The sequence below is a fragment of the Cryptomeria japonica genome, unplaced genomic scaffold, assembly GCF_030272615.1.
Source record: "Cryptomeria japonica unplaced genomic scaffold, Sugi_1.0 HiC_scaffold_129, whole genome shotgun sequence".
Lineage (NCBI taxonomy): Eukaryota > Viridiplantae > Streptophyta > Pinopsida > Cupressales > Cupressaceae > Cryptomeria > Cryptomeria japonica.
In genome coordinates, this window is record NW_026728951.1 from 260,001 (window position 1) to 275,000 (window position 15,000).

At 60.1% G+C, this 15,000-nt stretch overlaps 1 non-coding gene across 1 annotated transcript; it reads right to left on the minus strand.

The window, feature by feature from the left end:
* Positions 1 to 4,165: 4,165 nt before the first annotated feature.
* LOC131866080 (5S ribosomal RNA) lies at positions 4,166 to 4,284 on the minus strand. The gene has a single exon (XR_009364712.1). It is a non-coding gene; the product is annotated as a 5S ribosomal RNA (ribosomal RNA).
* Between the last annotated feature and the right edge of the window lie 10,716 nt (positions 4,285 to 15,000).

Genomic DNA, 15,000 nt, shown 5'->3' on the forward strand with positions numbered 1-15,000 from the left:
CAAGGAGCGCTCTGAAGTGTGCTCCAAGGTGCGGCGTGCACGAAGTCGGAGCCCGGTTTGCCCCGGGTGTGCACCTCGGGTGCGCACCTCGCGTGCACCTTCGCTGCGGTGGGCACCTTGGCTGGGTTGCGCGCCTTGGTGGGCACCATGCAGTGCACGAAGTCGGAGCCCGGATTGCCCCGGGCGCGCACCTCCGCCAGGGTGGGCACCTTGGTGCGCACAACTTGCCTGGGCTGCGCACCAGGAAGGGCTCAAGATGGCACCCGCGTTCCGTTTTTTTCACTATCTTTCAGAACGGAAATTTTAAAATCTCGTTTTTTTTTGCCTTTTCTGGAAATTAGTGAAGGCAGCGCATCAAAGGTGCGCAACGCTGGTGCGAACCTGGGAGCGCTCCGATGTGTGCTCCAAGGTGCGGCGTGCACGAAGTCGGACCCCGGTTTGCCCCGGGTGCGCACCTCGCGTGCACCTTGGTGCGCACACCTTGGCTGGGTTGCGCGCCCTGGTGGGCACCATGGTGCGCACCAAGGAGCGCTCCGAAGTGTGCTCCAAGGTGCGGCGTGCACGAAGTCGGAGCCCGGTTTGCCCCGGGTGCGCACCTCGCGTGCACCTTCGCCGCGGTGGGCACCATGGCGTGCACGAAGTCGGAGCCCGGTTTGCCCCGGGTGCGCACCTCGCGTGCACCTTCGCCGGGGTGGGCACCTTGGTGTGCAGACCTTGGCTGGGTTGCGCGCCCTGGTGGGCACCATGGTGCGCACCAAGGAGCGCTCCGAAGTGTGCTCCAAGGTGCGGCCTGCACGAAGTCGGAGCCCGGTTTGCCCCGGGTGTGCACCTCGGGTGGGCACCTTGGTGCGCATGCCTTGCCTGGGCTGCGCACCAGGGCGGGCTCAAGATGGCACCCGCGTTCCTTTTTTTTCACTATCTTTCAAAACGGAAATTTTAAAATCTCATTTTTTTTTGCCTTTTTCTGGAAATTAGTGAAGGCAGCGCATCAAAGGTGCGCACCTCGCTGCCCACCACGGTGCGCAACGCCGGTGGGCACCCGGGAGTGCTTCGAAGTGTGCTCCAAGGTGCTGCGTGCACGTTGTCGGAGCCCGGTTTGCCCCGGGTGCGCACCTCGCGTGCACCTTCGTCGGGGTGGGCACCTTGGCTGGGTTTGCCCCGGCTGCGCTCCGAAGCGGGGTTATTGGAGCGCCGCCTCTTTTTTTGTCGGAGCGTTTGGTGGGGTTTCTCGCATTGGCTCTTCCGAGGCCCGGTTGCCACCCTGGCGCGCACGAAGTCGGAAGTAGGGTTAATTGCCCGGGTGCGCACCTTTGCCAGGGTGGGCACCTTACCTGGGCTGCGCACCAGGGCGGGCTCAAGATGGCACGCGCGTTCCGTTTTTTTCACTATCTTTCAAAACGGAAATTTTAAAATCTCCTTTTTTTTTTGCCTTTTCTGGAAATTAGTGAAGGCAGCGCATCAAAGGTGCGCACCTCGCTGCCCACCTTGGTGTGCTCTGAGGTGCGCACCCGGGAGCGCTACGAAGTGTGCTCCAAGGTGCGGCGTGCACGTTGTCGGAGCCCGGTTTGCCCCGGGTGCGCACCTCGCCTGCACCTTGGCCGGGGTGGGCACCTTGGCTGGGTTTGCCCAGGGTGCGCTCCGAAGCGGGGTTACTGGAGCGCCCCCTCTTTTTTTGTCAGAGCGTTTGGTGGGGTTTCTCGCATTGGCTCTTCCCAGGCCCGGTTGTTGGGTGCGCTCCCACCCTGGCGCGCGCGAAGTTGGAAGTTGGGTTAATTGCCCGGGCGCGCACCTTCGCCAGGGTGGGCACCTTGGTGCGCACACCTTGGCTGGGCTGCGCACCAGGGCGGGCTCAAGATGGCACCAGCATTCCCTTTTTCTCACTATCTTTCAAAACGGAAATTTTAAAATCTCGTTTTTTTTTTGCCTTTTATGGAAATTAGTGAAGGCATCGCATCAAAGGTGCGCACCTCGCTGCCCACCTTGGTGTGCTCCGAGGTGCCCACCACGGTGCGCAACGCCGGTGCGAACCCGGGAGCGCCCCGATGTGTGCTCCAAGGTGCGGCGTGCACGAAGTCGGACCCCGGTTTGCCCCGGGTGCGCACCTCGCGTGCACCTTGGTGCGCACACCTTGGCTGGGTTGCGCGGCCTGGTGGGCACCATGGTGCGCACCAAGGAGCGCTCCGAAGTGTGCTCCAAGGTGCGGCGTGCACGAAGTCGGAGCCCGGTTTGCCCCGGGTACGCACCTCGCGTGCACCTTCGCCGGGGTGGGCACCTCGGCTGGGTTGCGCGCCCTGGTGCGCACCAAGGAGCGCTCCGAAGTGTGCTCCAAGGTGCGGCGTGCACGAAGTCGGAGCCCGGTTTGCCCCGGGTGCGCACCTTCGCCGCGGTGCGCACCATGGCGTGCACGAAGTCGGAGCCCGGTTTGCCCCGGGTGCGCACCTCGCGTGCACCTTCGGCGGGGTTGCGCGCCCTGGTGGGCACCATGGTGCGCACCAAGGAGCGCTCCGAAGTGTGCTCCAAGGTGCGGCGTGCACGAAGTCGGAGCCCGGTTTGCCCCGGGTGCGCACCTCGCGTGCACCTTCGGCGGGGTTGCGCGCCCTGGTGGGCACCATGGTGCGCACCAAGGAGCGCTCCGAAGTGTGCTCCAAGGTGCGGCGTGCACGAAGTCGGAGCCCGGTTTGCCCCGGGTGCGCACCTCGCGTGCACCTTCGCCGCGGTGGGCACCATGGCGTGCACGAAGTCGGAGCCCGGTTTGCCCCGGGTGCGCACCTCGCGTGCACCTTCGCCGGGGTGGGCACCTCGGCTGGGTTGCGCGCCCTGGTGCGCACCAAGGAGCGCTCCGAAGTGTGCTCCAAGGTGCGGCGTGCACGAAGTCGGAGCCCGGTTTGCCCCGGGTGCGCACCTCGCGTGCACCTTCGCCAGGGTGGGCACCTCGGTGCGCACACCTTCTCAATGTTTTCTTGCCTTTTCTGGAAATTGGTGAAGGCAGCGCATCAAAGGTGCGCACCTCGGTGTGCTCCGAGGTGCGAACCCGAGAGCGCTCCGAGGTGCCCACGAAGTCGAAAGTCGGGTTAATTGCATTGTTTTCCCCAGGTGCGCTCCGAGGTGCGCAACATCGGCGCGCACCAAGGAGGGCTCCGAAGTGTGCTCCAAGGTGCGCACGATGGCGTGCACCTCTGGTGCGCACGATTCGGAGCTCGGTTTGACCGGGGTGCGCACACCTTGGCTGGGTTGCGCACCTTTTGTGCGCTCCAAGGTGCGCACGAAGTCGGAGCTCGGTTTGCCCCGGGTGCGCACCTTCGCCAGGGTGCGCACCTTGATGCGCACGCCTTGGCTGGGCTGCGCACCTTGGTGGGCGCCATGGTGCGCACCTTTCGTGCGCTCCAAGGTGCGCACGAAGTCGGAGCTCGGTTTGCCCCGGGTGCGCACCTTGGTGGGCGCCATGGTGCACTCCGAGGTGCCCAAGATTGGTGCGCACCAAGGAGCGCTCCGAAGTGCGCTCCAAGGTGCGCGCGAAGTCGAAAGTTGGGTTAATTGTCCGGTTTGCCTCGGGTGCGCACCTTGCGTGCACCTTCGCCAGGGTGGGCGCCTTGGTGCGCACACCTTGGCTGGGCTGCGCACACCTTGGCACCCGCGTTTCCTTCATTTTAAATTTTTTGTTTTTTACAATCTCTCAAGTGGGAAATTCTATAATCTCAACTTTTTTTGCCTTTTCAGGAAACTTTTGAATGGAGCGCATCATTGGTGCGCTCCGAAGTGTGCTCCAAAGCTCTCTCCAGCTGCGTGCACCTGCCCCGGCCGCGCACCCGGCCCCGCCCAGCTTCGCTCACCTGTCCCGGGCGTCTGGTGCGGAACCTTAGAGTAAGAAACATCACCGTGCACCTTGGCCAACGTGCGCGACTCGACCGAGCGCGCACTGGCCGAGGTGCACACCGATTTCACCTGGGTGCGCGCGCAGCACCTCGGGCGCACCGGGGTGCGCGCACAACGCCCGGGTTGCACCGTGGCCTGTGTGCTCGGGGCGCCTCGGGTGCGCGCTCGGTGTCGCCCCCGCGCGCGCGGTAGTGCGGGCAGCGCACCCCGGCCCGGCCCGGCCCCGACGAGAATGCAAACGGGCAAAAGGTTTATTCAAATAGCATTGCGACGCCCGGCGAAAAACTAAAAAAGGGTGCAACACCGGGACTTCCCGGGAGGTCACCCATCCCAGTACTACTCCGGCCCAAGCGCGCTTAACTGCGGAGTTCTGATGGGATCTGGTGCACTAATGCTGGTATGATCGCACCCGTTATGAGCTTGTCGCAGTGTGTACTTAGCAAACCGCGACCCACGTGCGAATCCACCCCGGCCACCCACCCCCGTCGAGGTGCACACCCTCCCTCGCGAAGTGCGCCCCGTTCGCCAAGTGTGAGCCCTGCCCGGGTGCGCGCACCTTGCTAGGGCGTCGGGTGTGCACCCGGCCCGGCCTACGTGCGTGCACCTGGAGGGGGCGTCGTGTGCGTGCAGTGTCCCGTCTGCAACGCGGTGCCCACACACCACCTCGGGCGCAACGACCTGCGCTCACATGTGGGCCGAGTGCACCTTGGTGCATGTTCGGGGCGCCTCGGGTGCACGCTCGATCTTGCCCCGGTGCACCAAGGCGCTCGGTTTGCCCCGGGTGCGCACTTGGTGCAAGGTGGGCACCCAAAATAGGGATCAAGCACCAAAACACAAGTTTCGGGATGCAAAATGGGACCCAAGGACCACAAATGCGTTCCAAGACCCATGATGGGTCCACGAGAACAAAAATGTGTTCCGAGACTTAATAAACAAATATTGGGTTTTAGGAGAAGAAACATGCTCTGATGCCCAAAACGAGAATCGACCCCGAAAAGGCCACAGGCCAAAAGTGGGATGCGAGACAAAAAAAAATGGGACCCGAGGACCAAAATTGGGTTCCCAGGTCGAAGACAGGGCAACCGGACAAGAAACGACCTCTAAGGCTCGAAATGAGTCCCGACGACTAAAACTTGACAAGAAGCACCCATCAGGCACCCAACTCGACACCCATGGGATGCCGACCCACCCGGGCTTCCACCTAGCACACCTTGGCACCCACCCACCCTCGCACCCAACCTCGCACCCAACTTAGCACCTTTGAACCCACATTGGCACTCACCCTGACCCTGGCACCTTGGAACCCACATTGGCACTCACCTTGACCCTGGCACCCACCTTTGCACTCACCTTGGGACCCACCCTGGCTCCCACCTCGGCACCCACCCAGACACCCACCTTGGTTCCTTGGCACCCACCTTGGATCCTTGGCACCCACCCCGACACCCACCTTGGCACGCAACTTGGCTACTTGCCACCCACCTTGGCTCCTTGACGCCCACCCCGACAACCACCCCGTGACCTACCCTGGCTAGGGTTGGTGCACACCCACCCTGGTGCCCACCTTGGCACCCACCCTATGACCCACCTTGGCACGCACCTTAGTACCCACCCCGTTACCCACCCTAGGACCCACCCCGTGACCCACCTTGGCCAGGGTGGGTGCACCCACCCTGGTGCCCACCTTGGCACCCACCCATCCTAGCACCCAGCCTGTGACCGGGCTTGGAACCCAACCTTGCACCCGCACCCGTCTTGGCCAGTGTGGGTGCGCACCCATCCTGGCACCCACGTTGTGACACACCCTTTAACCCACGCACCCTAGCACCCACGTTGGCACCCACCTTGGAACCCAACCTAGCAACTTGGCACCCACCCCGTGACCCACCTTGGCATCCACCATAGCAGTCGCCGACTTGGCACCCACCTCGGCACCCACCTTGACACTTGTGGACCCACCTTGCCACTCACCCTAGCATCGACCCATCCTAGCACCCACCCTGGCACCTTTGCACCCTAGCACTCACCCATCCTAGCACCTAACCTGTGACCCACCTTGACACTCACCCTCGCACCCACCTTGGAACCCAACCTAGCACCCACCCACCCTGACACCAACCCTAGCACCTACCCACCCTTGCACCCACCCTGTGACCCATCTTGGCACCCACCCATCCTACCACTCAACCTATCACCCACCTTCTCACCCACCTTGGCATCCACCTTAGCACCCACCCACACTGGCACCTTGGCACCCACCTCGGGCAAGGTGGGTGCACACCCACCCTGGCACCCAATTTAGAACCCACCGAGCATGTTACCCACCTTGGCACCCACATTGCAGCCCACCCTAGTACCCACCCTATGACCCACATTGGCATCCACACCCTAGCACCCAGGCACCTCGACACCCGCCTTGACACCCACCCTAGCACTGAACCTGTGACCCACCTTGGAACTCACCCTAGAACCCACCCACCCTGTGAACCACCTTGGCATCCACCTTAGCACCCACCCACCTTGGCACCCACTCTAGCACTCACCCATCCTAACACCCAACTTGTTACCCACCTTGGCACCCGCCCTCGCGTCCACCTTGAAACCCACCCTAGCACCCACCCACGCAGGAGCCCACCTTGGCACCCAACCTAACACCCACGCATCCTGGCACCCAACTTGTGACCCACCTTGGAACCCACCCTAGTACCCACCTTTGAACCCACTATATCACCAACCCACCTTGGCACCCACCCTATGACCCTCTTTGGAATCCACCCTAGCACGCACCCACCCTGGCACCCACCATGGAGCGCACCCTAGCACCCACCCACCTCGGCACGCACCTCAACACCCACCTTGGTGTGCGCACTGCGCCAACCTCTCAAAGACCCTATGTGGTGCGCTCCAAAGTGTACACCTTTGGTGCGCTCCAAGGTGCGCACCTTTGGTGCACACCGAGGTGCACACCAAAGTGTGCACCGAGGTGAGCACCAAAGTGCACTCCAGGGTGCACACCAAGGCGTGCACCTTTGGTGCGGTCAATGCAAACGAATTCGGAAGTTGGGGTCGATGTCCTAATCGCTGCTGCAGACTACACGTATGAGAATCGGACAAATAGCTTTATATAGGGGAGGTGTTGCGTTTGATGGGTCGACTCCCCTGGTTGTGTGCACTGCACCAACTTCAAAGACCCTGTCTTGTTTAAGAAGTCAAAAGTTGGGGTGGATGTCCTAATCATTGCTGCAGTCTACGCATGTATGAGAATCAGACAAATAGCTTATATAGGGGAGGTGTTGCATTCGGTGGGTTGACTCCCCTGGTTGTGCGCACTGCGCCAACCTCAAAGACCCCGCATAGCAGAAGAAGTCGGAAGTCGGATTTTGGTGAGCACCAAGGCGTGCACCTTTGGTGCGGTCAACGCAGACGAATTCAGAAGTTGGGGTGGATGTCCTAATCGTTGTTGCAGGCTACACATGTATGAGAATCAGACAAATAGCTTATATAGGGGAGGTGTTGGGTTTGATGGGTCAACTCCCTTGGTTGTGCGCATTACGCCAACCTCAAAGACCTTGTTTTCGTTAAGAAGTCAAAAGTTGGGGTCAATGTCCTAATGGCTCCTGCAGGCTACACATGTATGAGAATCGGACAAATAGCTTATATAGGGGAGGTGTTGGGTTTGATGGGTCGACTCCCCTGGTTGTGCGCATTACGTCAACCTCAAAGACCTTGTTTTCGTTAAGAAGTCAAAAGTTGGGGTCGATGTCCTAATTGCTCCTGTAGACTACACATGTATGAGAATCAGACAAATAGCTTATATAGGGGAGGTGTTGGGTTTGATGGGTTGACTCCCCTAGTTGTTCGCATTACACCAACCTCAAAGACCTTGTTTTCGTTTAGAAGCCGAAAGTTGGGGTCGATGTCCTAATTGCTCCTGCAGGCTACGCATGTATGAGAATCAGACAAATAGCTTATATAGGGGAGGTGTTGGGTTTGATGGGTCGACTCCCCTGGTTGTGCGCATTGCGCCAACCTCAAAGACCCTGCATTGCGGATGAAGTCGAAAGTCAGAGTTTGGTGTGCTACAAGGTGTGGTCGAAGGTGCTCACCTAGGTGTGCACCTTTGGAGCACAGGAAAAGTGCCCTCCAAAAGTGCGCACCTTTGGAGTGCACAAAAGTGCCCTCCAAAAGTGCGCACCTTTGGAGCGCAGAAAAGTGCCCTCCAAAAAGTGCCCTCCAAAAGTGCGCACCTTTGGAGCGCAGAAAAGTGCCCTCCAAAAAGTGCCCTCCAAAAGTGCGCACCTTTGGAGCGCAGAAAAGTGCCCTCCAAAAAGTGCCCTCCAAAAGTGCGCACCTTTGGAGCGCAGAAAAGTGCCCTCCAAAAGTGCGCACCTTTGGAGCGCAGAAAAGTGCCCTCCAAAAAGTGCCCTCCAAAAGTGCGCACCTTTGGAGCGCAGAAAAGTGCCCTCCAAAAAGTGCCCTCCAAAAGTGCGCACCTTTGGAGCGCAGAAAAGTGCCCTCCAAAAAGTGCCCTCCAAAAGTGCGCACCTTTGGAGCGCAGAAAAGTGCCCTCCAAAAAGTGCCCTCCAAAAGTGCGCACCTTTGGAGCGCAGAAAAGTGCCCTCCAAAAGTGCGCACCTTTGGAGCGCACAAAAGTGCCCTCCAAAAGTGCACACTTTTGGTGCGCACCAAGGCGCTGGTTCGGTCGTTGCAGGCGAGTTCGGAAGTTGGGGTCGATGTCCTGAGCGGAGGTGCAAACTACACAGGTGTCGGAATCGGACAAATAGCTTATATAGGGGAGGTGTATGCTTCGATGGGTCGACTCCCCAGGTTGAGCGCACCGCGCCAACCTCAAAGACCCTACGGTATGGATGAAGTCGGAAGTTGGGTCCGATGACCGATTCGATTAGTAGGTATGCTCATGAGGTCGGAATTTGGGTCCGATGACCTGCCATGTGCAGGAAGGCGAATGTTGACACTGTGCGTTGCAAGGTGCACACCAAGGCGCTGGTGCGGTCTTTTTAGTCGAGTTCGGAAGTTGGGGTCGATGTCCTGATCGGAGGTGCAAGCTACACAGGTGTGGGAATCGGACAAATAGCTTATATAGGGGAGGTGTATGCTTCGTTGGGTCGACTCCCCGGGTTGAGCGCACCGCGCCAACCTCAAAGACCCTACGGTATGGATGAAGTCGGAAGTTGGGTCCGATGACCGATTCGATATGTAGGCATACTCGCGAGGTCGGAATTTGGGTCCGATGACCTGCCACGTGCAGGAAGGCGAATGTTGGCACTGTGCGTTGCAAGGTGCGCACCAAGGCGCTGGTTCGGTCGTTGGAGGCGAGTTCGGAAGTTGGGGTCGATGTCTTGATCGGAGGTGCAAACTACACAGGTGTGGGAATCGGACAAATAGCTTATATAGGGGAGGTGTATGCTTCGTTGGGTCGACTCCCCGGGTTGAGCGCACCGCGCCAACCTCAAAGACCCTACGGTATGGATGAAGTCGGAAGTTGGGTCCGATGACCGATTCGATATGTAGGCATACTCGCGAGGTCGGAATTTGGGTCCGATGACCTGCCATGTGCAGGAAGGCGAATGTTGGGACTGTGCGTCGCAAGGTGCGCACCAAGGCGCTGGTGCCGTCGTTGCAGTCGAGTTCGGAAGTTGGGGTCGATGTCCTGGTCAGAGGTGCAAACTACACAGGTGTGGGAATCGGACAAATAGCTTATATAGGGGAGGTGTATGCTTCGATGGGTCGACTCCCTGGGTTGAGCGCACCGCGCCAACCTCAAAGACCCTACAGTATGGATGAAGTCGGAAGTTGGGTCCGATGACCGATTCGATACGTAGGCATATTGGCGAGGTCTGAATTTGTGTCCGATGACCTGCCATGCGCAGGAAGGCGGAATTTGGGTCCGATGACCGAGTTGATGGCGTGCCATGCGCAGAAAGGCGGAATTTGGGTCCGATGACCGAGTTGATGTTGATGGCCCGCCATGCACAGGAAGGCGGAATTTGGGTCCGATGACCGATTTGAAGGCGTGCCATACGCAAAAAGGCGGAGTTTGGGTCCGATGACCGAGTTGATATTGATGGCCCGCCATGCGCAGGAAGGCGGAATTTGGGTCCGATGACCTGACATACGCATGGAGTCCGACTCGGGGGCCGATGTTCGATTCGATGACTTGCATTGTGGGTAAAGTCGGAAGTTGTGGTCTTTGACCCGATTCGATGACCAGACTTCGGCTGCTTGAGAATCGGACAAATAACTTATATAGGGGAGGTAGTGTTCTCGAGCATCCTCCCCCCGTGCCCGTTTATGTCGATTGATGCTGGTGCTCGACTGGTTGGAGCGCTCGGATGCAAAAATCTTGCACCAGGATTTATCGATTGTGATGGACACGGCAAGTCTCCTGATTGCTATGCAGGAGCTCATCGTGAATCTCTATGCGGCCTTGGTATGGACTCGACCTGCGGAATGGTTCGGCAATGGTAGTCGCTCCAACACGTCCTTGCAATGGCCACAGAGGTGATTCGACTAGAGCTCCAGTCTAGCTTTTGGGTTGCTTGGCGGACTGGTATAGCCGCGATCGAGTTCCGGCCATGAACGTTTTAGATAGCTCTTGGGCTTTCTGGGACGGAAGTCGGAAGTTTGGGCTGTTGTCCGATTTGATGACCATTCTTCGGATGTGTGAGAATCGGACAAATAACTTATATAGGGGACTGTGTTGTCTCACGCAGCCCCCTCCGTGCCCCTCTATCTCGACCGATGTTGGTGCTTGAAAGGGTTGGGATCGCTCGGATTTATAAACGTGCACCACCATTTGTCGAGTGTGAGGGACGCGGCAGGTCTCCTAAATGCTATGCGGGCGCTCTCTGAGAATCTCTATCCGGCCTCGACACAGACTAGTCTTGCTGAATGGTTTGGCACTGGTAGTCGATCCAACACGTCGTTGTTGTGGCCGCCTAGGCGATTCGATTCGAGCCCCCGTCTAGCTTTTGGGTTGCTTGGCGGATTTTGCCCTATCCGCAAGTGAGCTCGGTCCCTAAACGTTCGAGAAACCCGATTGCTATGCGCCGACTCTCTTTCTTGCGAGCCTCCATCTAGCTTTTGGGTCTCTACGGAACGGAAGTCGGAATCTGGGACCGTTGTTTGATTCGACGAGGCAGACTACGGTTGTGCGAGAATCGGACAAATAACTTATATAGGGGAGGTGTTGACTGGAGCATTCTCCCCCGTGCCCCTCTAACTCGACCAATGCTGGCGCTCGAACGGTGGTAGCGCTCGGATTTTCATTGAGCGCCAGCATTGGTCGATTTAGAGGGGCATGCGAGATTCCCGAATGCTATGCGAGGGCTCTAACGGAAATGTCTATTGGTTTCGGTATGGATGCAATTGCGAGTGGTTCGGCAAAGGTAGTCGTTCCGATGCGTCCATGTCGTGGCCAAATCGATAATTCGATTTGAGCCCTCGTATAGCATTTGGGTCTCTCGATGTGATTCCGCATTCCAGTCCCTTTGGGCACTGCTTGAGCCGCATCCCAGGGGGTTCCCTTCCCAATAATCTGCCTCGCAACCCGATTGCTATGCGGTGAGGCTCCTCGGCCGCCTCGGAACTATCTGTGTATCAGACGCATCGCGGGATAAGGGGTTGGCAACGGTAGTCGCCCCAAGCGCGTCCGATGCTTGGACCATTCCGAGGCGGCCCTGAAGCCTCTTCCGTCTAGCCGTTGGGTCCTTCTCGCCGCATCCCTCGCCTCGCACCCCGATTGCTATGCGGTGAGGCTCCTCGGCCGCCTCGGAACTATCTGTGTATCGGACGCGTCGCGGGATAAGGGGTTGTCACTGGTAGTCGCCCCAAGCGCGTCCGATGCTTGGACCATTCCGAGGCGGCCCTGAAGCCTCTTCCGTCTAGCCGTTGGGTCCTTCTCGCCGCATCCCTCGCCTCGCACCCCGATTGCTATGCGGTGAGGCTCCTCGGCCGCCTCGGAACTATCTGTGTATCGGACGCGTCGCGGGATAAGGGGTTGTCATTGGTAGTCGCCCCAAGCGCGTCCGATGCTTGGACCATTCCGAGGCGGCCCTGAAGCCTCTTCCGTCTAGCCGTTGGGTCCTTCTCGCCGCATCCCTCGCCTCGCACCCCGATTGCTATGCGGTGAGGCTCCTCGGCCGCCTCGGAACTATCTGTGTATCGGACGCGTCGCGGGATAAGGGGTTGTCACTGGTAGTCGCCCCAAGCGCGTCCGATGCTTGGACCATTCCGAGGCGGCCCTGAAGCCTCTTCCGTCTAGCCGTTGGGTCCTTCTCGCCGCATCCCTCGCCTCGCACCCCGATTGCTATGCGGTGAGGCTCCTCGGCCGCCTCGGAACTATCTGTGTATCGGACGCGTCGCGGGATAAGGGGTTGTCACTGGTAGTCGCCCCAAGCGCGTTCGATGCTTGGACCATTCCGAGGCGGCCCTGAAGCCTCTTCCGTCTAGCCGTTGGGTCCTTCTCGCCGCATCCCTCGCCTCGCACCCCGATTGCTATGCGGTGAGGCTCCTCGGCCGCCTTGGAACTATCTGTGTATCGGACGCGTCGCGGGATAAGGGGTTGTCACTGGTAGTCGCCCCAAGCGCGTCCGATGCTTGGACCATTCCGAGGCGGACCCGAAGCCTCTTCCGTCTAGCCGTTGGGTCCTTCTCGCCGCATCCTTCGCCTCGCACCCCGATTGCTATGCGGTGAGGCTCCTCGGCCGCCTCGGAACTATCTGTGTATCGGACGCGTCGCGGGATAAGGGGTTGTCACTGGTAGTCGCCCCAAGCGCATCCGATGCTTGGACCATTCCGAGGCGGACCCGAAGCCTCTTCCGTCTAGCCGTTGGGTCCTTCTCGCCGCATCCCTCGCCTCGCACCCCGATTGCTATGCGGTGAGGCTCCTCGGCCGCCTTGGAACTATCTGTGTATCGGACGCGTCGCGGGATAAGGGGTTGTCACTGGTAGTCGCCCCAAGCGCGTCCGATGCTTGGACCATTCCGAGGCGGACCCGAAGCCTCTTCCGTCTAGCCGTTGGGTCCTTCTCGCCGCATCCCTCGCCTCGCACCCCGATTGCTATGCGGTGAGGCTCCTCGGCCGCCTTGGAACTATCTGTGTATCGGACGCGTCGCGGGATAAGGGGTTGTCACTGGTAGTCGCCCCAAGCGCGTCCGATGCTTGGACCATTCCGAGGCGGACCCGAAGCCTCTTCCGTCTAGCCGTTGGGTCCTTCTCGCCGCATCCCTCGCCTCGCACCCCGATTGCTATGCGGTGAGGCTCCTCGGCCGCCTTGGAACTATCTGTGTATCGGACGCGTCGCGGGATAAGGGGTTGTCACTGGTAGTCGCCCCAAGCGCGTCCGATGCTTGGACCATTCCGAGGCGGCCCCGAAGCCTCTTCCGTGTAGCCGTTGGGTCCTTCTCGCCGCATCCCTCGCCTCGCACCCCGATTGCTATGCGGTGAGGCTCCTCGGCCGCCTTGGAACTATCTGTGTATCGGACGCGTCGCGGGATAAGGGGTTGTCACTGGTAGTCGCCCCAAGCGCGTCCGATGCTTGGACCATTCCGAGGCGGACCTGAAGCCTCTTCCCTCTAGCCGTTGGGGCTTTCTCGCCGCATCCCTCGCCTCGCACCCCGATTGCTATGCTGTGAGGCTCCTCGGCCGCCTTGGAACTATCTGTGTATCGGACGCATCGCGGGATAAGGGGTTGGCAGTGGTAGTCGCCCCAAGCGCATCCGATGCTTGGACCATTCCGAGGCGGCCCTGCAGCCTCTTCCGTCTAGCCGTTGGGGCCATCTCGCCGCATCCCCCACCTCGCACCACGATTGCTATGCGGTGAGGCTCCTTGGCCGCCTCGGAACTATCTGTGTATCGGACGCATCGCGGGATAAGGGGTTGTCACTGGTAGTCACCCCAAGCGCGTCCGATGCTTGGACTATTCCGAGGCGGCCCTGCAGCCTCTTCCGTCTAGCCGTTGGGGCCATCTCGCTGCATCCCCCACCTCCTCGGCCGCCTCGGAACTATCTGTGTATCGGACGCATCGCGGGATAAGGGGTTGGCAGTGGTAGTCGCCCCAAGCGCGTCCGATGCTTGGACTATTCCGAGGCAGCCCTGCAGCCTCTTCCGTCTAGCCTTTGGGGCCATCTCGCCGCATCCCTCGCCTCGCACCCCGATTGCTATGCGGTGAGGCTCCTCGGCCGCCTGGGAACTATCTTCGTATCGGACGCATCGCGGGATAAGGGGTTGTCACTGGTAGTCGCCCCAAGCGCGTCCGATGCTTGGACTATTCCGAGGCGGCCCTGTGGCCTCTTCCGTCTAGCCATTGGGGCCATCTCGCCGCATCCCCCACCTCGCACCCCGATTGCTATGCGGTGAGGCTCTTCGGCCGCCTTGGAACTATCTTCGTATCGGACGCATCGCGGGATAAGGGGTTGTCACTGGTAGTGGCCCCAAGCGCGTCCGATGCTTGGACTATTCCGAGGCGGCCCTGCAGCCTCTTCCGTCTAGCCGTTGGGGCCATCTCGCCGCATCCCCCACCTCGCACCCCGATTGCTATGCGGTGAGGCTCCTCGGCCGCCTTGGAACTATCTTCGTATCGGACGCATCGCGGGATAAGGGGTTGTCACTGGTAGTCGCCCCAAGCGCGTCCGATGCTTGGACTATTCCGACGCGGCCCTGTGGCCTCTTCCGTCTAGCCGTTGGGGCCATCTCGCCGCATCCCCCACCTCGCACCCCGATTGCTATGCGGTGAGGCTCCTCGGCCGCCTTGGAACCATCTTCGTATCGGACGCATCGCGGGATAGGGGGCTGTCACTGGTAGTCGCCCCAAGCGTGTCCGATGCTTGGACCATTCCTAGGCGGCCCTGAAGCCTCTTCCGTCTAGCCGTTGGGGCCTTCCCGCCCCATCCCTCGCCTCGCACCCCCGATTGCTATGCGGTGAGGCTCCTCGGCCGCCTTGGAACCATCTGTGTATCGGACGCATCGCGGGATAAGGGGTTGGCACTGGCAGTCGCCCCAAGCGCGTCCGATGCTTGGACCATTCCGAGGTGGCCCTGAAGCCTCTTCCGTCTAGCCGTTGGGGCCTTCCCGCCCCATCCCTCGCCTCGCACCCCGATTGATATG